This window comes from Balaenoptera musculus, chromosome 20 (assembly GCF_009873245.2).
Source record: "Balaenoptera musculus isolate JJ_BM4_2016_0621 chromosome 20, mBalMus1.pri.v3, whole genome shotgun sequence".
Lineage (NCBI taxonomy): Eukaryota > Metazoa > Chordata > Mammalia > Artiodactyla > Balaenopteridae > Balaenoptera > Balaenoptera musculus.
Window position 1 is genome coordinate 19,458,110 of NC_045804.1, and position 22,585 is coordinate 19,480,694.

A 22,585-nucleotide genomic window follows, 5' to 3' on the forward strand; every position below is an offset into this window, starting at 1 on the left:
TCCCCTCTATAGAGTAAAAGCTATTAGTTCTGTCTAGAGAGGAGTGTCCAATACAAATATAATGTGAGCCATATCTGTAATTAAAATTTTTCTAGTAGTCACATTAAAGAAGTAAGAAGAAACAAGTTAATTTAATACTTTATTTAACTCAGTATATCCAAAATAATATCATTTCAACATGTAATCAATATAAAAATATTGAGACATTTTACATTCTTTTTTTTGTATTAAGTCATTGAAATCTGGTATGCATGTTATACCCACAGCATATGTCAATTCAGACTAATCACTTTTTTAAAATTTATTTTTTGGGCTTCCCTGGTGGCGCAGTGGTTGAGAGTCTGCCTGCCAATGCAGGGGACACGGGTTCGAGCCCTGGTCTGGGAAGATCCCACATGCCGCGGAGCTACTAGGCCCGTGAGCTACAACTACTGAGCCTGCGCGTCTGGAGCCTGTGCTCCGCAACAAGAGAGGCCGCGATAGTGAGAGGCCCGCCCATCGCGATGAAGAGTGGCCCCCGCTTGCCGCAACTAAAGAAAGCCCTCGCACAGAAACGACGACCCAACACAGCCAAAAATAAATAAAATAAATTAATTAATTTAAAAAAAGAAAAAAATTATTAAAAAAGAAATTTTATTTTTTATTGACGTATAGTTGATTTACAATGTTGTGTTAATTTCTGCTGTGCAGCAAAGTAACTCAGTTATACACATATATACGTTCTTTTTTTAATAAATTTATATATTTATTTATTTTCTTTTTTGGTTGCATTGGGTCTTCGTTGCTGCGCGGGCTCTCTCCAGTTTCGGCGAGCGGGGGCTACTCTTCGTTGCGGTGCGCGGGCTTCTCATTGAGGTGGCTTCTCTTGTTGCAGAGCACGGGCTCTAGGCGCGTGGGCTTCAGTAGTTGTGGCTCTCAGGCTCAGTAGTTGTGGCGCATGGGCTTACTTGCTCCGCAGCATGTGGGATCTTCCTGGACCAGGACTCGAACCCGTGTTTGCCTAACTAGATGAATTTGAGCTTTTTCCAGGTCTTGTGGGAAAAGAAAACACCCCAGGACCTCCTCAACAGGGGAGTTTAACAGGACATTCTCCTTCATAAAGATGGGACCCCAAAGGACTACATCCTCATGGTTAGGGTGAACCAGAAATAAACCTGTCCCCTCCTCCCTTGGATGTAGGGTTAATGGAGATAGATTCTAGGCTCAGATGATAATAGATTTTTCACACAGAATGTTCAGTAAGACAGTGAAAGTCATGTGGATAATTCTTGGTTGTGCAGAATGGTCCCTTCCATTGCCAAAATCTAGCATCCCTAACTCCTGCCTACCAAATGCCAGTAGCACGAACTTATCATTGTGATAAACAAAAAAACCACCACAGGGAATTCCCTGGCGGTCCGATGGTTAGGACTCCATGCTCTCACTGCTGAGGGCCCAGGTTCAATCCCTGGTCAGGGAACTAAGATCCCACAAGCCTTACAGTGGAGAAAAAAAAAAAAAAAAGCCACCACGAATTTCCAACATGCCCCCATGGAGAACCACTGCCCCATGCTACACTGTCAAGTTGCCAGGGGCCAATTTGTGAAGGACTTTATTATCTCTCATGAAAAGTTACATTTTATCTCTAGGGCAAGAGGGAAACCAAGTTAGGCAAGTGTCCTCAGAGCAAAAGCCTGCTTCAGTGTTCCACTCATCTCTCTTTATGTCCCCTGCCTTCACTTACTTTGTTTGCCCTGAAAATTCCTCAATTTTCCATCAAAGCATTTAAGAGTTAAAAAAAAAAAATAGGGACTTCCCTGGTGGTCCAGTGGCTAAGACGCCGTGCTCCCAATGCAGGGGGCCCAGGTTCAATCCCTGGTCAGGGAACTAGAGCCCACATGCCACAACTAAGAGTTTGCATGCCACAACTAAACATCCCACATGCTGCCACAAAGATCCTGCGTGCTGCAACTAAAAAAAAAAAAAAAAAGATCCTGCATACTGCAAGGTAGATCCCACACGTGGCAACGAGGATCCCACAACTAAAACCCGGTGTAGCCAAATAAATAAATAAATAAATATTTTTAAAAAATTTTATCTAGGATTTTTAGTTGTTAGGGAGAAGGTCGCCAAGGTACTTAGTCTGTCATATGGTCAGAATAGGAAAATAGAAATATACAATATTTTTGCACATATTTAATATAATCCGCCTTTTCTAAGAATACAACTACTCTGTTGTTCTGTGTTGTTCAGAACTTTAACAAGAGCTGTTCACCATTTGGGAAAATCGAATCACAAATGACAACATTGCCCAACATAATACCCTTAGGTCAGTCTGCATTTGTCCCTGTCACATTCTTAGTGATTCTAGGTATGAGTGCTAGTGAAACCGCGCACCTCAGACTGGGACTTGAACCCCCGTGCCAGGACTCGAACCCAGCCTAAACCCAGATTGGGACTTGAACCCACGTGGCTAGGACTCGAACCCGGCCAAAACCCACAGTCTTCCAACTGAGATCACACACCTAGTTTCAGGACTTAATGAAGCTCAGGTTCTTGATGTCTCATGGCAGAAAGAATTCGGTGAGAGACAAAGTGATAGGTAGGAAGGATTTATTTAGAGAGAAGCACACGCCATAGACAAGAGTGTGGGCCATCTCAGAAGGCGAGAAAGGTCCCAGGGTATGGGGTTGTCAGTTTTTATAGGGATGGGTAATTTCACAGGCTAATGAGTGGGAGGAATATTTCAGGTATCTCAGGAAGGGGCGGGGATTTCCAGGAACTGGGCCACTGCCCACTTCTTGATCCTTGTGGTCGGTCTTGAAACTGTCATTGCACCTGTGGGTGTGTCATTTAGCTTGCTGATGTGTTACAGTGAGCGTATACTGAGGCTCAAGGCCTAATGGAAGTAGACTTGTCCGCCATCTTGGACCCATTTGGTTCTAATCAGCTTATGTCATGTCCTTGGGCTATGTCATTCCTTCAAAGGTTGTGCCCTGTCCCCTTCCCTCCTGTTTCACAAGCATCTGAATACTTCACCATACATCTTCCAGTGTAGTGATACCTGAGCATTGATATATTGAAATGCCTTCCTCTTCTTTTTCTTTTTTATAGTGAGAGCATTACATTGATATATTTTTTGAAATCATGTTTTTTAAAAAAAATTCAGATAGGTTAAATTAGGTTAATTTCACTTGGGGATAGTAAAGTTGAGTTATATTTGTTATAATAAAGGGATGCTGGGGTCTGGTAGGGTGCAGGGTCATTTGGTATGCACAGGCTCTGCAGATAGTTCTGCTACTTTGTAGGTACGTGTCTTTTTTTTTTTTAAACTACGCTATTATATTTATTTTATTTTATTTTATTATTTTTATTTTGGTTGCCCTGGGTCTTTGTTGCATCAGTGGGCTCCTCTAGTTGTGGTGCACGGGCTCAGTAGTTGTGGTGCATGGGCTTAGTTGCCCCGCGGCATGTGGGATCTTAGTTCCCTGACCAGGGATCAAACCTGTGTTCTCTGCATTGGAAGATGGATTCTTAACCGCTGGACCACCAGGGAAGTCCCTGTATGTATGTGCCTTTGGACAAGATGGTTAACTTTCCTGTGTCTCGTTTCTTCATCTGTAAAATGGAGGTAACAATACCTACCTCAGAAAGTTATAGTGAGGATAAGTGAGTTATGATATGTGAAGTTATGACAGTGCCTGGCACATGGCAAGTATTGATAAATGTCAGATGTTATGATTACTTCTTTGATCAAATTTCTTGCCTCTCCCATAAGTTCCTGCTCTAACTACATCAAAATGCTTTCAGTTTTTGGAATGGGGCATGATTCTTCTTGTTTTGTTCGTATTCTCCCTCTGCCCTGGAATGTTTTTCCTTACCCTCTGTGCCTGGCCAATTCCTATTTACCCATCAGGTCTCACTTAGATACTACTTTCTTTATGAAGCCTACACCTATTTCTCCCAGTCTAGGTGAGGTGTTCCTGTATTGCACCCTAGTGGTTGCTCTTATCATGGAGTAATGTGATAAAAAATGGAGGGCTTACATTAGCTATGGTGGGCAAGGAATGCCCTCTGAGGAGGGGACATTTGAGCTAAAGCCTGAAAAATGAGGAAGAGGCAGAGCGCAACCAACACAAAGGCCTTGAGGAACCACTTGGTGCATTGCAGCACTAGAAAGCGGGTCTGGGGACTTCCCTGTTGGTGCAATGGATAAGAATCCACCTGCCAATGCAGGGGACACGGGTTTGAGCCCTGGTCCGGGAAAATCCCACATGTCGCGGAGCAACTGGGCCTGTGAGCCACAGCTACTGAACCTGCGTGCCACAACTACTGAAGCCCTCGTGCCTAGAGCTCGTGCTCCCCAACAAGAGAAGCCCCCGCTCGCCGCAACTAGAGAAAGCCCGCGTGCAGCAACAAAGATCCAACACAGCCAAAAATAAATAAATTAATTAATTAAAAAGAAAAAAGATGTGGGTCTGCACAGTGTATAGTGAGCGAGGAGGGGACAGAATGGTGATGAGGTTGAAGAGCTGGGAGTTTAAATCTACCGTGTCCCTGGTCCAATCACCCCACCTTCAGGCATATAGGACTACATACCTGAAAATCTTTATCTCTGCACCTACTGATCCCTATGCCTGGAATATGTTCCCCGCCTTCTCTGATTAGCAATAAAATTCTACTGCTCCTTCAAGGCTGAGTTCAAACCGTTTACGAAATCTTCTCCCATTCTTTAGCAGAAAATAATCACTCCCTTGTCTGAGGTCCCACAGCCCATATGTCCCCATGGCACTAATCACATGCTGACTTGTATCTCAGCCAGATGTTTACATGCCAGTTTGCCCACCACCCAGTGAGTTCCTAGGGCAGAGGCTCTGTCTTCGTCACCTCTGTAGCCATCTTCTGATGCCTAGCCCAGTGCCTGGCCCACAGCAGGTACTCAGTGAATGTTGTGACATTTACTTGACTAGTGGGTGGTGCAGAACAGAAGGAAAACAAAAATAATAATGACGTATGGTTTATCACGTGCTTTCCTATTCATTACCTCATTTGAGCCTTCCAACAACCCTATGAAACAGTTGGGACAGGCACTATTGTGTAGACCCATTTTACAGATAGGGTAGCAGAGGCCCAAGGGCACGCAGTAAGTAGTGAGAACTAAGTCCCAATTCTGTCCCCTTACTTCGGATTCAGCGTAAATAAGGATGATGGAGAGACCCAAAGGACACTGTGAAGATATAAGACAGTGGGGTTGACTGCAACGGAAAAGCATTTTTGTGGGTGGACTAGGGAGGGATCCTTAGTCAGCTGGGACTGAGTTAACAGCAGCCCCACCAGGGAGTGCACAGGATTCCTTTCCCTGACCCAAGCAGCTGGAAGTCCGCAGCACCAACCCCCAGCTCTGGAAACTGAGGAAGCCCAGGCCCGGCAAAGAGGAGACGGATGTTCACAGGTGTTCGAGTCAGGCAGCTAAGATGACGTTAAGGATAACTTGTTAACAAGGCCTGCCTCTGTTGCCGTGACAACCGGAGCTTGACTACTGAGCCCTTGCAAGGTTGACTGGGGCGGGTTCTTCGTTAACTCGAAATTAGGAAAGGACATTTATGGTGTGTGTGTGTGTGTGTGTGTGTCCGCGCGCGCGCGCCAAAAAGATGAAAAAGATATTCAAAAAGATGTTCAGCTTAGTGATTCTCCACCTCCGCAACATGTTAGAATCACTTTCGCAATTTTAAAAGTTCCGATGCCTACCCATACACAAGACCAATTAAATCAGAATCTCTGGGGATGGAACTCAGGTATCACTACTTATTCAAGTCTTCCCAGGTGATTCTAATCGCAGCCAAAGTTGCGATCCCTGCTTTTAGCCGCTAAACCAAATTCCTGTGACCTTCTCCAGATGGCGGCCACCCGCCCACTTCCGCCTTTACGTGCGCTGGCAGGGGGAGGGCTTTCCAGGGGCGCATGCGTGTAGCAACTCTTCGCGCTCTGCTCCCTCCTCCTTTTTCCCCCTCCTCCATTTTGTTCGCGGACGCTGGGGACGGTGGGAGCAGATCCATTTCCGGGTTGGCAAAAGGGGCGGCGGCGGCGAGAAAGGGAGCTTGCCGGGGGGGGGGGCGAGCAGGACGGGACGGAGCCGGAGCGGAGGTGGCGGAGGATTCGCTCCCGGAGCCGCTGTGCCTAGGTCGGGAAGAGGCCGGGGAGGGTGGGTCCGTCGCTGAAATGACCTGAGGACCTGAATGGGAGGGAGAGCCGGGGGAGGGGCGATTGGGGCGGAGCTTGAAGAGAGAGGGGGACTTTGGAGGAGGGGCCTGTGGGAGAGAGGGGTCCTGGGGGCGGGACCTGAGGGGAGGGGGAGTGGGGGCTGGGTCTGAATAACCTGGAGAAGAGGGGCCATGGGGAATCTAAGTAGGGAGGAGTGGTCGGGAATTGGTGTGGGCCGAGCGCTGACTGTGAAATGGGGAGGAAGGTTATTGAGAGACGGGAAATAAGGGATCCTGAAGGGTTGGGTGAGTAAGACGGCAACTCAGGGTGAGGAACGAGGTAACCGTGCGCAAAAAGGGAGATGGGGAGGGAGGACCTGTTGGGAACAGGTAATTAACAGGATGCTCCGGGTGAGGAGGCCGCCGTGACATTTTGGGAGTTGATGAGTGAAAAACCAATGGTTGAAGGGATAACTGAGGAAATTGCTTACACTAGAGGGAATCTGGAGAACATTGGTTGAGAAGGAATCAGATTTGAGTCAAAGGTTGGATTGAGAAACGTTGGGGTTCGCATGGGAGCGACCTGCAGTTGAGGGTTCAGGTTGGAGTGATGTGAAGTCTTAGTTCTGGGCACCTCCAGGATCCACCTCCCTTTTCATGGTGTTATTTTTGCCCTGTGTTTGTTTCTGAGTGACTTATGGCATGTTTTGGGTGACTTTTTTCTCCTTTTACAAACCAGAACAGAATCTCAGGGAACAAGGACTCTTAAGGATTTACTAAGCAACTTTGAGGCAAATCATTAAAGTGTCTCATTTTTTTTCACTTGGAAATGTAGGTTTGATCCCTCTCTGCTTCTAAAAGATTGTGTTAACCAAGTAGGATCTTTAAAGTGGTTGCAAAGAAGTGATCCCCGAAACTTGGATTGAGCTATTGATATTTAGAAGACATGTCTTTCCCAGTTTCTTCCTCTCAGCCTTGCACATTTTGTGTGTGTGTGTGTGTGTGCCAGGGAGGAGTTGGTTTTGATTTGAAACATGCCCAATTTTTAAACTTTTCTCAGTGTCAACTTTTAGTAGCCAAAAATTTCATATTGTTGTGTTACATTGTATTGGCTGCCATCAAGATCGAGATGGGGAAGTTAGAATTGGGAATAAATAAGGTTGGTTGATGGAGAATGTGGAAGAATGCAGTATTTTATTTTCTATTTTATTGTCTTTGAGAATTCACTGAAAAATAGTGTTGTAGACAGTTGAGCCTTTTGCTTTGGTCCAGTCACTTTGGCCCTTTTTGCCAGTTGTTGGGGAACCAGTGTGCTCGTGGACAATTTTAGCTTCTTTATTCTTAATCCTTTAACATCTTGACTGTTTTAGCTTTTTCTTTGGGCATAATACTCTATAAACACTTTGCCCTTAGGTGAATTTGTTTAGCTTGGAAGTGTTCCTGAAGGTCTTGGCATTTCTGAAGTCTGATGTGGATTTGCTTAAGAAGGGGCAGATTCTAACTCACACTTGATATCAGAGTAGTGTTTACCTTAGTTGGTACTGATTAGTTAGGTGATGTCAGCACAAAGGTGAAATGCAGAGGAAAGTGGAAGGTGTTGAGAGCTGTGCAGTTTTCTGGTTTTACTGATGGCTTTTAAGAAGGGAAGGGACGAGTCCTATTTCTTTTGAAGAGAAAATTGTCGGATGTTCTTTCTTGACTTCTTGGGCTCTTTGATTGGGAGAGTAACCTGGTGGACTTGAATCTGTGTTCCTGTTGTTCTGAAGTAATTCTGAAAACCGGGGGCTGCTGGTTCAGCCTGTTTCAGCAACCCAACCCCAGGAAGAACTGCAGGTATGAAGTGTATACAGGTGGTCCCTGACTTACCGTGGTTCGATTAAAGATTTTTCAACTTCACAGTGGTGTGTGAGTGATATGCATTCAGTGGAAGCTGTACTTCGAATTTTTGATTTTGATCGTTCCCTGATTTGGCACCGTACTCTCTTGTGATACTAAGCAGAGGCAGACAGCCTCAACTCCCAGTCAGCCGCACCAGCTGATACACTTACAACCATTCTGTGCCCATACAACCATTCTGTCTTTCACTTTCAGTACAGTATTCAGTAAATGACGTGCGATATTCAACACTTTATTATAAAATAGGCTTTGTGTTAGATGATTTTGCCCAACTGTAGGCTATTGTAAGTGTTCTGAGCACATTTAAGGTAGGCTAGGCTAAGCTATGATGTTCCGTAGGTCAGGTGTATTAAATGTCTTTTCGACTTAACAGTATTTTCAATTTACAATAGGTTTATCAGGATGTAACCCATCTGTACACTGATTTGGGGGTAAAAACTTGCTTAATATTTTGCTGTCATTTCAACCTACAGTGTGTCTTTTTTGTTTGTTTTTAAGGTATTGAAGTAAGTTGTGGAGGCTCAGAGCTCTGGGCAGACTTTGGGTATAGCCTGCTTCTTTCACATAATGGTTTTCCATTTTTCCTATCCTGTCATGTGTTTCCATTGCTCTACTGGAGCCAGTCCCAAGTGGAAAACGGCAAATTGCACATTTTTTTCCTCCTTTTCAGTCTCTGGTGGACATCTTGTCTGTGTCACAGTTTGATACCACCAAATTGAAAGGATTTTTGACTGCTTCAAATGGGGAGGGTGGACAGCAGCTGAGCTGGGTTTGCTGGGCCAGAGAATGGACTCTGTCAAAGCAAAGAATAGTTGCAGAAACACAAACCAGGACCTTGAAGCTGTGACTAACATTTTGGCAACATGCTTCCCTTTGCCAAATAACTTCTTTTCTTCTTGAGTGTGATTGTTGATCTCCTTCTCAAAGTAGGCTCTTGTTGCTGCTGTTCTTTACACAGCTCCCGAGCAGAAGTTGGCAGAGTTCCGGTTGACTGTCTCTTGAGGGATGTGGCCCGGATTAGAGTGGATGGGGTGTTTCATGTCAAAGTGAGGTTCATTGGCAGATCCTGAGAGCTGCTCTGCAAGGAAATGGAGGCGGTACTCTTTACTGAATGTTCTTACACGCCTTTATGTTTCTCCTAAATTCAAATCTGTTACTTATTCATCTGGTGATTAAATGCAGAATCATTGCCTTTGCCTAGCTTTGAAAGTCCAAGGCATTGAGGAAGAGAGAAAGAGTGTTTCCAACTTTTTTTTCCTCCTCACTCTCAGTCCCAAGCCTTTGAGCCTGGGGAGCCATGGGCTAAACTCACGAGCACTTCTTGGTATTATTATCGAGGGGTATTTTAAAATGCTGAATAGAACTTTATGGAGAAAAACAACGTTAGTAGGGAACGAAGGTGATACATTTGCTAATGTCTGTGTCAGTCTTAGATCTCTTAATATTTTGACTTACCATGCCTGTGGAGGCAAATAGGTTATCAAATAGGGGAGCCAGGAATTGGCTTCTAACTTGCCATTTAGGCTTGGCAAAGTTATAACAATTTAGTATGGCTATAGTAAATACTTAATGCTACTTAGTAAATGCCCTTTTCAGTGTGTTCTACTTAGTGAATACCCCCTTTTTTTAAAAAATATTTATTTATTTATTTGGTTGTTCCGGGTCTTAGTTGCTGCATGTGGGCTCCTTAGTTGTGGCATGCGAACTGTTAGTTGCTCCACGGCATGTGGGATCTAGTTCCCTGGCCAGGGATCGAACCCGGGCCCCCTGCATTGGGAGCGCGGAGTCTTAGCCACTGCACCATCAGGGAAGTCCCTACCCTTTTGTTTTTCAGGGGATAATAATTTGAAGATTACTGTGTCTCCATTAGGTCTTGGAATGGATTATGAAGATCATTTCTTGCAGTGTGTGACAGTGGCCCTTGTAGCATTGGAGATAACCCCAAAACAAATCCTCTTCTTGGTGGCCCTGGATTCACCTTTCTCTTGCCATCGTTAGTCCAGAGTATTCTGTTCCTGATATGCAGGTTCAGATCCAAAGGTTTTGACTCTGGTCCAGGGCTTTGATTGTGGTAACAAATATGATTATTGGAGTTGTGTTCAGCCTAGTCTCAGGTCTTTCTTTCCTGAAGAGTGTCTTGAAGTTTGGCACATCTGTATATCCAAGGAACGTGTGTAGATGTCCTCCCCATTTTAATAATCGGTTTTCAAAAAATTTTTAGTTTCTTAAACTTCATGGATTCATATTAAGCTCCATTTAGATTGAGGCCCCTGAGTGAAAGTAATTTGTTTTTAGTTGGTATTTATGATAATTCTTCAGTACAAATTCATCAACCGGCTTTCTGTGCTTATAGAAATGCTGAATCCAATAATCCCTTTTTTTCCTCCCAATAATCCCTCTGACTGTGAAACATTCTGCATAAGTCCAGATTGGAACAATTGGTTGTTTAAAAAAGAAAAAAAGACATTTTCTAAAGTGGTACAGTCTACTATGGGACAAGTTGTCTGAGATTTGTGGATAGTGAGTTTTCCTTCTTTCCACTTCTACCTTCCCTGTGCTCAGATGTAGGCAGGGTGTTTGTCATCAAAGATCCAGTTATGAGATTAATTTAAACTCTTGCTATCACTGTCTTATAAGGACAGGACTGTCTTTAACAAATATTGTTGTTTTTTTTAAAAAAATATTTAATTAATTTATTTATTTGGCTGCGCGAGGTCTTCATTGCAGCACACTGGATCTTCGTTGCTGCGTGCGGGCTCTTTAGTTGTGGCATTCGAACTGTTGGTTGCGGCATGCATGTTGGATCTAGTTCCCTGACCAGGGATTGAATCTGGGTCCCCTGCATTGGGAGCGTGGAGTCTTAGCCACTGGACCACCAGGGAAGTCCTGACAAATATTATTCTTTTAAATAGATAATACACTCACGTGGCCCAAAATTTGAAAGGTAAAAAAAATGGTATACAGTGAATAGTCTGCCCTCCACCCTTGTCTACTTTTCATTGCAGTTTGTCTTCCCAGAGCCAGCTAATATTATCAGTTTCTTGAGATCCTTTCCAGAGATACTGTGTACATGTAAAGCAAATACATACATTTCTTGCATTTTTTTAAACAACTGTAGCACGCTGCAAATTCTATCTGCAGTTTTTAAGAAACTTATTTTGACCATCATTCCGCATGAGCAGTAAAGAGAGTTGGCACCTGCCCTATACTGGTAGATATTTAATGTTTCCAGTCTTTTAGATATATAATGTTTCCAGTCTTTTGCTGTTACAAACTATGCTCCAGTGAATAACTATATATATTTGGCCCTTTGCATGTGTGACTATGTCTGTAGGGTAAATTATAAGTAGAATTGCTGAAACTGCTTGTTTTGGGCCCTGTCATTCACTTATGTGACAATTTTTGAGCTCCTGCTGTGTGCCAGGCACTGTGGTAGGTGCTGGAGATACAGCAGTGAACAAAAGTGACTCAGACCTTGCACTCATGCGGTTATGGTCTAGTGGGGAAAACATCCATTAAACAAATAATTAATTACTCTTGCTATAAGTGCTGTGGAGAGAGCTAATGTGAAGCCTAACCCTGGTTCATTGGGAAGGCGGGCAGTCAGGTAAGGTCCCTGAGGAATTGACTTCTAAGGCTGAAACCTAAAGGATGAGGGGAGGAAATGGCATAGATGAAGGTCCTGAGGAGGGAAAGAACTTGGCTATTTTGAAGAATTGAAGGAAGTTCCAGTGTGTCTGGAGCTTAGGGAGTGAGAAGCAGAGAGATAGGAGGCAAGGCTTCAGAGTGTGAGCTCTCCAAAGATACAGATAAATGGCATAGTGAATTTTGAGCTCAACCTTTACAATAGACGTTTTTTCCTGCCACTTCTTTCCACATGTAGTAGTTTACCAGTGTTGATGCTGAAACCATCAGTATCATAAAGGAGTATGATGCCTGTAGAGTGGAACATGTTTTCTAAAAACTTTCCTGGGTAAAGCCTATTCTTTTATCTTGATTTCTTTTAGGTCCTGCAAATTAAACTTGCGTGGCTGGATTAGGACTTAAAATTTTGGGCTCTCGAGAACTGGTTTGGAGATTGTTGGGGAGCAATTCTTATATGGAGGATGATGGGATTGTTAGTTTGCTAGACCTGCTTATTTAGGAAACAGAAAACCTCTTCACTTCTGGGGACTATTGACTGTTTTTTTTGTAAGCCTCGTGGGGCTAGAGAGACAACACAGATGTTCTTATTGTGAACTACTGAATATAATTTGTCATACCCATCATCTAGGACATATGTCTTAACATGATGCCTACGACTTATTGGACATGCAAATGAATCAGTAGCTCAAGGGCCATTATAACTCTGAATATATGAAAACATTTTTATCTGCTGTATATATATTTTTAAAATTAATTAATTAATTAACTTATGGCTGTGTTGGGTCTTCGTTTCTGTGCGAGGGCTTTCTCTAGTTGTGGCAAGCGGGGGCCACTCTTCATCATGGTGTGCGGGCCTCTCACTATCGCGGCCTCTCTTGTTGCAGAGCACAGGTTCCAGACGCGCAGGCTCAGTAGTTGTGGCTCACGGGCTTAGCTGCTCCGTGGCATGTGGGATCTTCCCAGACCAGGGCTCGAACCCGTGTCCCCTGCATTGGCAGGCAGATTCTCAACCACTGCGCCACCAGGGAAGCCCTATCTGCTGTATATTTTATATTGACGTTTGTTCAGGAATCACAGTACTCTTCCCCAAAGCCCAGATGGTCCTGTTTGATTTAGTACCTTTCTTGTGTGATTGGATCAGCTTGCCCTATTTTCATAGCTCAAAGTAGACTCTTGGTTTAGCAGACCATCACTAGTGATCAAGGAATGAAAATGTGCAAATTTTTCTAGCATTTCAGCAAGGAGCATATGTGTATCTGATGGCTTAAGGGTGTCAGAGTGAGAGAAGAGACTCTTCAATGAAAGTCATAGCTTTGTTATAAGATTATCTGTGGTGAGTTGGGACTTAATATATTATCTTTGAAATGAGGCATGACACTTCTCTCCATGTGGAGTCTGGATCAACATTTTATGGAGCATCTTCTTAAATTTTCTTTCAGGTCTTTTTTAAAAAAATTAATTTATTTTTGGCTGCGTTGGGTCTTCGTTGCTGCATGCGGACTTTCTCTAGTTGTGGCGAGTTGGGGCTACTCTGTAGTGTGCAGGCTTCTCATTATGGTGGCTTCTCTTGTTGCGGAGCACAGCCTCTAGGCACGCGGGCTTCAGTAGTTGCGGCACGTGGGCTCAGTAGTTGTGGCTCACGAGCTTTAGAGCACAGGCTCAGTAGTTGTGGTGCACGGGCTTAGTTGCTCCACGGCATGTGGGATCTTCCCGGACCAGGGCTCGAACCCGTGTCGCCTGCATTGGCAGGCGGATTCTTAACCACTGCGCCACCAGGGAAGCCCAGACCTTTTCTTAATGGAGACTGTCATCACTGATTTTCCTTGCTTCTGACTGTTCTCTGTATAAGCTTTCTACTTTTATATTTGGGGTGTGCAAATGAAGGAAGGCACGTAGAAGCCGAGGGTTAGTACTGTGAGATGGCCAACCTAGAGTGAGAAGAGCTGCTTTTTGTCATCAGTGACTAGGTTTCAGCCTACCTGGTAACAGTCTTTTAATCTCATTAACAGTTTCTTAGAACTTCTAAAGATATTTTGACAACAGATGGTTATTTTTGCTTTTCAATTAGTTGCATTAAATTGAGGAGAAGACCTTTTAAAAAGGGGGGTAAGTTAATTGATTTTAAGATTTATCCCTCTATTTTTGTGCTTACCTTTGCAGTTAAATTTTGGTCACGATTTCTCATAGTGGCCTGGAAGTTCCTCCCATATTTGACCTATGGTGGAGTGAGCTCTGGGGTGGTGAACACTGGTTGCACCCAGGCTGTGCCAGAGATTCGGGTTGCATTAGGCAGCCTGCTTCCATTACAGTTGAGTGAGACACGGGTTATTTTGGTTTGTTTGGGATTTTCTACTCTCTTTAACTGCATTGGTAGCAGATCCAGTACTGACCTCATTTTTTTGAAATTTTGGTCAGTCTGAAGCTTGGTTTTGCTTATACGGTGTTAGATTTTTTTGATTTTTAGTAATTAAATTAAAAAAATCAATATAGTAAGAATACATCGTTTAAAGAGTCAAATAGTACTATAAGTCTTACAATTTAAAAAGCTGCTCCATTTCTCCTTATTTGTCCTCAATCACTTTGAATACTTCTGGTATTTTTTCCTGATGTATATTACCTTCATGTTTCTACATAGTATACTCACACTATTATGTCTTGGTTTTTCCATTCTTAGATATCTATTGAATTTCTACTGTGGACACTGAATTTTGCATTCTTATGCTGCTTTTCACACTCAACCCTTCCTGCTGTCTGCCTAATAGAGATATATCACAATCTTGATTAAATCAATAATTTGTATGTTTTTGTGTTATATATCAGGATTCAAATAGAAAAACCAACCATTCTTGATATTTCACAGATTACCAAATCATTGGAAGGCCAGGGGAGCATAGGTCAGGGAAAGCCACTTGCAGGGATTGTAAGAAACTGCAACCGTTAATAATCTTGGCTGCCTTAAACACCAAAGCAGGCAATTTACAGAATATTGAAAACTGCTGCAAACCACATGTCTGTCATCTGTTGGAGGCCACACACCTGCTCATTGCTCCTGGAAGGTCAATAATAGCATCCACCTTCCTTCCATCTTCCAGATCTTGAGTGAATGAGTTGTGTCGGTGGAATTTAAACCACAGCCCCATTGACAGGGGATTCTAGGAAAAGTAGTTCCCAGACCTCCAGCCTCCCTCCTCTCCCATGAGTCCAGAAGGGAGTAGAGGTGAGTGTTATCAAAAGAAGAAAAAAAAAAAAAGCATCCAGTATATTGACTGTGTACTATGATTATATTTCCTTCTTTATACTTTTTTCCCCTAAGTATAATAATTGCCTTTTTTCTTTTGTTTTTTTTTTTTTTTTACTTGATTTTCTGAGTGTCAATCATTAATTCATCCCTAAACTCGGATGAAAGTTTCTCTTTTCAGTACACTCGAACACATTAGTGGAGTCTCTTCCAGAGGCTTTATGAAAAAAGGTCTATAGGAGGGGGTGCATTTTTTGAGGTCTTGCATGTCGGAATCATCTCTTTTCTACCCTCACACTGGTTGGTAGTGTGATTAGATATAAAATATTATGTTGGGGATCATATTTCTTTGGAAATTTTAAGCCTTTGTGGTTTTCTAACTTTCAAAAATCATATTGTGAAGTTTGATGCTATTCCAATTCTAGATTCTTTGTGTGGGATCTGTTTTTCCTCTGAGAGATTTTAGGGTCTTGTCTTTACCTGCACCCCTGGAAGACTCTGCAGTGGAAGCGCAGAGTCTTAATCACTGGGCTACCAGGGAAGTCCCATTTAGGGTCTTGTCTTTATCCCTGGTATTCTGAAATGCAATGATGTGCCTTGGGATGGTTATTAGAATTCATCATGCTTGGGAATTCCCTGGTGGTCCAGTGGTTAGGACTCCACGCTTCCACTGCTGGGGGCCCAGGTTTGATCCCTGGCCAGGGAACTAAGATCCCACAAGCCCGGTGGTGCGGCCAAAAAAAAAAAAAAAATCATCATGGTTGACCTTCAGTGGGCGTTTTCAGTCTGCAACTTATTTCCATCTGTCTTGGGAAGTTTTCTTGTATTAACATCTTTTATAATATATTCTCTCTCTGATAACTATTTCTCTCTTCTCTCTTTCTGGGAACCCCTTTCTGGGAATCCAGATGGTGAAACTCCTAGAATGGCCCCGTAATTTTTTTTCCCTTGTGAATTTCTTTTTTTCTCATTCAATTTTCAGATAGCCTTAGCTTTTTCTTCCAACTCTTCTATTGTATTTTTAATATTTGCTATCAATTTAAAAAAAATAAATTTATTTATTTATTGGCTGCATTGGGTCTTTGTTGCTGCATGCGGGCTTTCTCTAGTTGGGGTGGCGAGCGGGGGCTACTCTTGGTTGCAGTGTGCGGGCTTCTCATTGTGGTGGCTTCTCTTGTTGTGAAGCACGGGCTCTAGGCGCACGGGCTTCAGTAGTTGTAGCACGTGGGCTCAGTAGTTGTGGCTCGCAGGCTCAGTAGTTGTGGCACGTGGGCTTAGTTGGTCCACAACATGTGGGATCTTCCTGGACCAGGGCTCAAACCCGTGTCCCCTGCATTGGCAGGTGGATTCTTAACCACTGCACCACGAGGGAAGTCCTTGCTATCAGTTTTTTTAATTTCCAGGAAATTTTTTTGGAATTTTTTTTTTTTTTAAGTATTTGTTTATTTATTTATGGCTGTGTTGGGTCTTCGTTTCTGTGCGAGGGCTTTCTCTAGTTGTGGCAAGCGGGGACCACTCTTCATCGCGGTGCGCTGGCCTCTCACTGTTGCGGCCTCTCTTGTTGCGGAGCACAGCCTCCAGACGCACAGGCTCAGTAATTGTGGCTCACGGGCCCAGCTGCTCCGCGGCACGTGGGATCTTCCTAGACCAGGGCTCGAGCCCGTGTCCCCTGCATTGGCAGGCAGACTCTCAACCACTGCGCCGCCAGGGAAGCCCTGGAATTTTATGTATAAATATTTTTGCATGTTGTCAGGAATTGTGTTTTGTTTGCTTTGATTCCTGTCTTTCATGTTAGAGGTTTTCTTGAAATGTCTGATAATTCTTGGCTATGTCTGTTCATTTTTAAGGATGAGGCACTAAAAAGCTGAGTGTGGAGCCCTGGCTCATCAAGTGGTGGGCACCATTTTAGGGTGAATTGGCACTGGTCACTTTCCTCAGAGAGGGCTGCTCCAGTCTTCTGCCTAGAGAGTATAAGCCCAGCAGCAGGTGTTTTGGAGCCAAGTGGGAGAAGAGAGCTGGGGATGGGGGAAGAGGTCTCATTGTTGAGTACAAGTTAGACTTTCACTTGATCCCTCTGTTTTCATTATGGCTCTGCTGCCCTTAGCTATGACTGGTCCCTTGGTTCAGGAGGCCCTCTGGTTCAACTTCTCTCATCTTCTGCCAGGCATCATGGGGGAGGGGACAGAGAGGATGGAAGAATCTTATTTCTTATACAGATTTTCAGCCAATTCTGTTTTAGCCCCTCCTACACTCCTTTATCCAGAGGTATTAGGTGCCTCCAATTTCTGAGCCTTTTCTGAGAGTCTGTGGTAGGAACCTGCTTGCTTCTTACTGCTGCAAGCATTTAGCTTTTTCCTTTCTGTGAAGTTATTTATCACTAGTGCATCTGCTTTCCAGCTTCCAAAATTTTGTTGACGTCTCTCTTTATGTTGTTGTCTCCTTTCCCGTTTTTTTTTCTTTTTTGAAGTTTATGCCTTAAAAAATCCCTTTGCTGTAATTTTGATGGTGTTTATGTGTGATAAATGCACGGACATATCATGTTTAACCAACGTATTCATCACCTTTTCTTTACTGAAACCCATTCAGATAGCAGTTGATTGCTAATGCTCCTTTAGAACACTGTTTTCCAGACTTCCCTAACACCAAGAATACTTAAGGTGCTCATTGAAAATACAGATTCCCAGATCTCTCTCCTGCGAAATTTCTGATTTTAGTAGGTCTGGATTAGGGCCCAGCAATCTTTTTTGTGTTTGATTTTTAAACAAATGCCCTAGGATGTGTCTTATCTTCAGACAAGTTTGGAAGCTCTGTTTTAGAAGGATCTTCTAAACCATTTATTGCTATCCTAAGTTGCTTTTGTATTCCGACTGTGTTTTAGTCTGTCTAGCTTTGGTCTGGATTTCTAAATTAGAATGTGTCCTTCATCTGATTAACTCCTCTCTTCTGTAGTTAAATGCTGGCTAATGGTAATAACTTTGGCCTTGTATGACTCCATTTTTTTAGCCAACATTTGTAAACCCACTGGTTCCTGGGATGTGTGAGTGGGGAGGAAATATTAGTTACGAATATTGAGCTACTCTGCATCATTTCACTGTCCAAATCCAGGAATCTGTTTTTTGTTTTTGAAATGGAAAATTGACTCAGGCTTTAAAAACAAATCTGCTAATTATCTGCCTTAGATTTATGCAGCATCATTTTTGGAGATGTTAAAGCACTGTGATTTGAAGTTTGTTTTTAACTTTGACAATACGAGAGGGCACATTCTCTTCTTTTTGTGTTGTAGATCCCTAGGCCTTGGAAGGAAAAACAGTTGTATCTTTTACTGTTGGTATGTAAAACACCTGGAAAGGAGGTGTTTGCCGCTGCTCCTTGGTTGCTGTGAGTCGCTTGGAGATCAGGAGCTAAATAGTACCTGTCTTAGCTGTGTTGTAGAGGCCAAGTGTAGTACCCTAGTACTCGGGTGTTGGAAGTCTTGCTGCTATTAGCTAAAATGCAGCCTGAGGAAGCGATGTCGGCTCTGACGTAGATTTACATTCTAAGATGAACAGCTCTATCAAAACAGCTCTAGTAGGAGTTTACATTGAAACAGTTTTGCTGAATGAAGTCACAAAAGCAGTGCTAAATCTAAAGTGTTATTGTCTTGGGAGTTCCCTGCTGGCTTAGTGGTTAGGATTCCAGGCTTTCACTGCCATGGCCCGGGTTCAATCCCTGCTCAGGGAACTGAGATCTCGCAAGCCGCACGGCCAAAAAATAAAAATAAAGTGTTATTGTCTCATTGACTGTGAATCACTGGCTATGTTTTGAAGCACTACAGCACTCTGAACTATTACTGATTTACTGCCGTTGACTATTTTCTATATATGTTCCCCCGCCTTCCCAATACTTCGGTGCTTTCAGGATAGTAGGATTTTCTCTTTGCTTTGAGGGGTGTGGTAGGGGCTGGGGATGTTTGGTGAGGTCATTCCCTGATCTCTGTTTAGGACGATTTTCAGGTATTATGTTTACAGTTGCTCTTGCATTAGTTATCTCTAGCCGTCTTTTTAATGAAGCCATTTTTCACAGATGCGGTTATTTTATTGCACACAAGAGTAGACTTCTCATTGATTTGTGATCATTTTAGATGAGAGGACTTGGCTGCTGGGTTGCCCTGTAACTGGGAATCATAACCTGTGGTACCTAATATTTACCACATCAAGTTGTCTATGAATATGTAGGCTTCTGAGTTTATGTTTTTCGGGCTTTTGAAAAATAATCTGAGACAAGAGGAAAGAGTCATATTAGGGGGAAAAGCTGCATTTTGGGATGTATACTTATGCTTTTATTAGGAAAATTATATTTGAAAGGATTTCATCATATAGTTATATATCTTTCTTTTGCCTTTATCCTTTTCTAGGGTTGTGTTCTGCTTGTAACAGTGAAAAATCATTGAGGTAAAGAAAGAGTAAAACATCCAGGTTTAGTTGTAGAAGTCTAGGATTTTCAGTTTAAATCATCATGGTGTGCGTGTGATTTTTTTAAAAATTAGTTTACTTATTATTTATTTTTGGCTGCGTTGGGTCTTTGTTGCTGTGCGTGGGCTTTCTCTAGTTGCGGCGAGTGGGGGCCACTCTTCGTTGCGGTGCGCGGGCTTCTTATCGCGGTGGCTTCTCATTGTGGAGCATGGGCTCTAGGCGCGCAAGCTTCAGTAGTTGTGGCACGAGGGCTCAGTAGTTGTGACACGTGGGCTCTAGAGCGCAGGCTCAGTAGTTGTGGCTCACAGGTCCAGTTGCTCCGCAACATGTGGGATCTTCCCGGACCAGGGCTCGAACCCGTGTCCCCTGCATTGGCAGGCGGATTCTTAACCACTGTGCCACCAGGGCAGTCCCTTTGTGATTTTTTAAAAAATTACTTGTTGGATCAATCAGATTTGCTGCAGAGTTGAATTTCCATGATGGAATATGCGTGCAGTTGGAAAAGTGATTTTTTTCCCTTCATGGAGTAACCTTGGAATTTTAATTAATTCCATTTCTACATATGATAGAAATCTGTTTCACCAGAGGTTTGACCGAATTGAATTTCAAGGGGGAGGGAGCACCTTTTCCTTTGAGAAACGAGGGCTGTAGATTATTTTCAGACTATTTAAAGCTTTTTGCGGGGGGGGGAGGGTGGTAAAATATGAAGAACAAGAATGTTACTCTAGTCTGTTTCCTTGTATTTTAGAGAAACCAAAAATGCTTTAGTGGAAACTCTCTGCTGTATTCTGTCCTAGAACACATGGAGGCGTGTTCATAGTTCTATGTTGACATCAGTTCCTCCGTAATTATAGGAACCTGTTTGGCTCCTGCTGTTCGTTAGTCTCCTGCAGTGGCATGTGAATACTCTTAGGCAGTAGCTCCTGGCTGTTCTCCCATGTGGGGTTCTGTGGCTTAGGAACTGGATGCCATTGTGCCACTGTGGCAATGAGCTCCTGCTTCCCCATACTGTACTGCTTTTCAGGAGCAAGGCTGAAGGGCAGGTGGACAGGTGGGCAGACTGCCATCAGGGGACTTTTAACCCTGGAAGGCTTCCAGTTAGTACCTAGGTCCCTAGCTGTACTCAAGCCAACGAGAGATGAGGCGCAGTCTGTGGGGTTAGTGAACGAGATAACTGATGGAACTTGTTTACTTTGGGTGTGAAGCTGTTGGTTTGTTTAGACTTCTTTGGTATAATAGGCATATTGGATGGAGAAGGATACTACTTTTGGATTTGGAGGATGGCCTACAGAGGCTCAGATTTCGTCTCCTCTCACTCTTCACCTCACCCTGTTCTAGTTGCTCTGGCTTTTTCACTAGTTCTCTAACACATCAAGCGCATTACTATCTCAGGGGGTTTTCCCTTTGATGTTTGTGAATTCTTTTTGGAATGCTCTTTCCCCAGATGTTTCTAGGGCGTGGCTGTTCATGGAGAGACTTCTTCTTTGGAGAGCCAGCCCCCAGCCCCCGCCCCTCTCCTCATCTAAAAGAACACTATACCCTACTCCTGCACTCTCCCTTTATGATTCTCTTTTTTTTCATTCTTTTTGTTAGTAATGGAAATGTTGAGATTATATTTGTTTCCTTGTTTATCTCTTCCTCTAGAATATAGGCCCCAAGGTTGTAAAAAAATTGTCTAGTTCAACCTCTAGAACAGGGTTTATCAACCTCAGCATTATTGACATTGTTGGACGGGAGAATTCTTTGTTGTGGGAGGTTGCCCTGTGCACTATAGAGCGTTCAGCAGCATCCTTGTTTTCTATCTACTAGATGCCAGTAGCACCCACTCGTCATGACAGTCAAAAATGTCTCCAGACATTGCCAACTGTCTCCTGGGGGACAAAATCACCCCGCTTGGGAACCATTGTTATAGAACAATGCTTTGGCACCTAGTGGGTGCTCAATAAATGTTTATTGTATGATAGATGAATTAATGAATGAATAAATTCAGCAAGTTAAGCAAGTTAAGATTTTTTGGAACACTGAACTACACATGTGTATATAGCCTTGTGTTTCTTCCTTACCTCCTTTCTTGTCTTTTCCATTTCCGGCACATTGATCCATCCTTCACTGCTTTTTTCCCTCAACTCAGACTTGCTTGCTCTTTCAGACAATGCTACTTTAAAATTTGGTTCGGTTCAACAAGTGACAGTTGAGCCCCTACTCTGTGCTGTAAAATAATAGGGAAGAACTATAGAAGGATATGGTGCTGTCTGTGCTTAAGAGCTCATTGGGTAAAATGGACACAGATACATGAAATGTTCCTCTAAAGTTTCTTAGTTCAGGGTAATGTCTAAACTGGTACCAGGGCCATTATAGGGTTATTTGAGGAATAGTTGTTAAATGAAATGCTTATCAGAATGGGGTGATTGCTGTTGAATTTGGAATCCAGTTTTAACAAAAACCTACCCATTCAGGGAATTCCTTGGTGGTCCAGTGGACTCTCACTTCCAAGGGCCCGGCTTCGATCCCTGGTCGGGGAACTAAGATCCTGCATGCCGCACGGTGTGGCCAAAAAAAAACCTACCCAATCATTTTCTACTTATTTTCATTGTTGCAGTTACCCTTGGTTTCTTGCTATTGAGTCTGTCAGTAACATGGTTGAGAAATATGCAAAGTGGGCTTGCTCATTTTGCACTTGTTTGATGGGAATGTTTCTAGGGTTGGTTATTTTATTGAATGGTCGTGAACAGCTGATTCATCAATGGTTCTTTTTTTTTTAATATCCGTAAAAACTTTTTTTAAAAAAATTTATTTATTTACTTATTTATATTTATTTTGGCTGCGCCGGGTCTTAGTTGCAGCACATGGGATCTTCGTTGCGGCATGTGGACTTCTTTAGTTGCGGCATGCGGACTCCTAGTTGCGGCATGCATATGGGATCTAGTTCCCCGACCAGGGATTGAACCCAGGCCCCCTGCATTGGGAGCTTGGAGTCTTACGCACTGGACCACCAGGGAAGTCCCATCAGTGAGTTTTTAACGTCCTTGCTTGGAAAATCTTGCCACCTCTATCCACCTGGTATGAAAATACACCAAACAAAAACCCCATTGTCTGTTATGTGACTTTTCTTTGTCCTAGAGCAACTGATTTTTCTCTTTCTGCTGAATATTTATGTTCCATCTGTCATACTGTTA

General features: G+C 43.2%; 1 protein-coding gene across 4 annotated transcripts in view; it reads left to right on the forward strand.

The window, feature by feature from the left end:
- Positions 1 to 6,027: 6,027 nt before the first annotated feature.
- WIPF2 (WAS/WASL interacting protein family member 2) overlaps positions 6,028 to 22,585 on the forward strand; it is a 42,715-nt gene continuing 26,157 nt past the window's right edge. For 2 of the 4 annotated variants that reach the window (XM_036836281.1, XM_036836280.1), the window contains exon 1: positions 6,028 to 6,160. The gene's annotated coding sequence lies outside the window, so the exon portion shown is untranslated. Of the gene's footprint in view, positions 6,182 to 6,458; positions 6,486 to 22,585 lie in introns of those variants that run through there. The other 2 variants (XM_036836282.1, XM_036836283.1) reach the window with 2 other exon arrangements.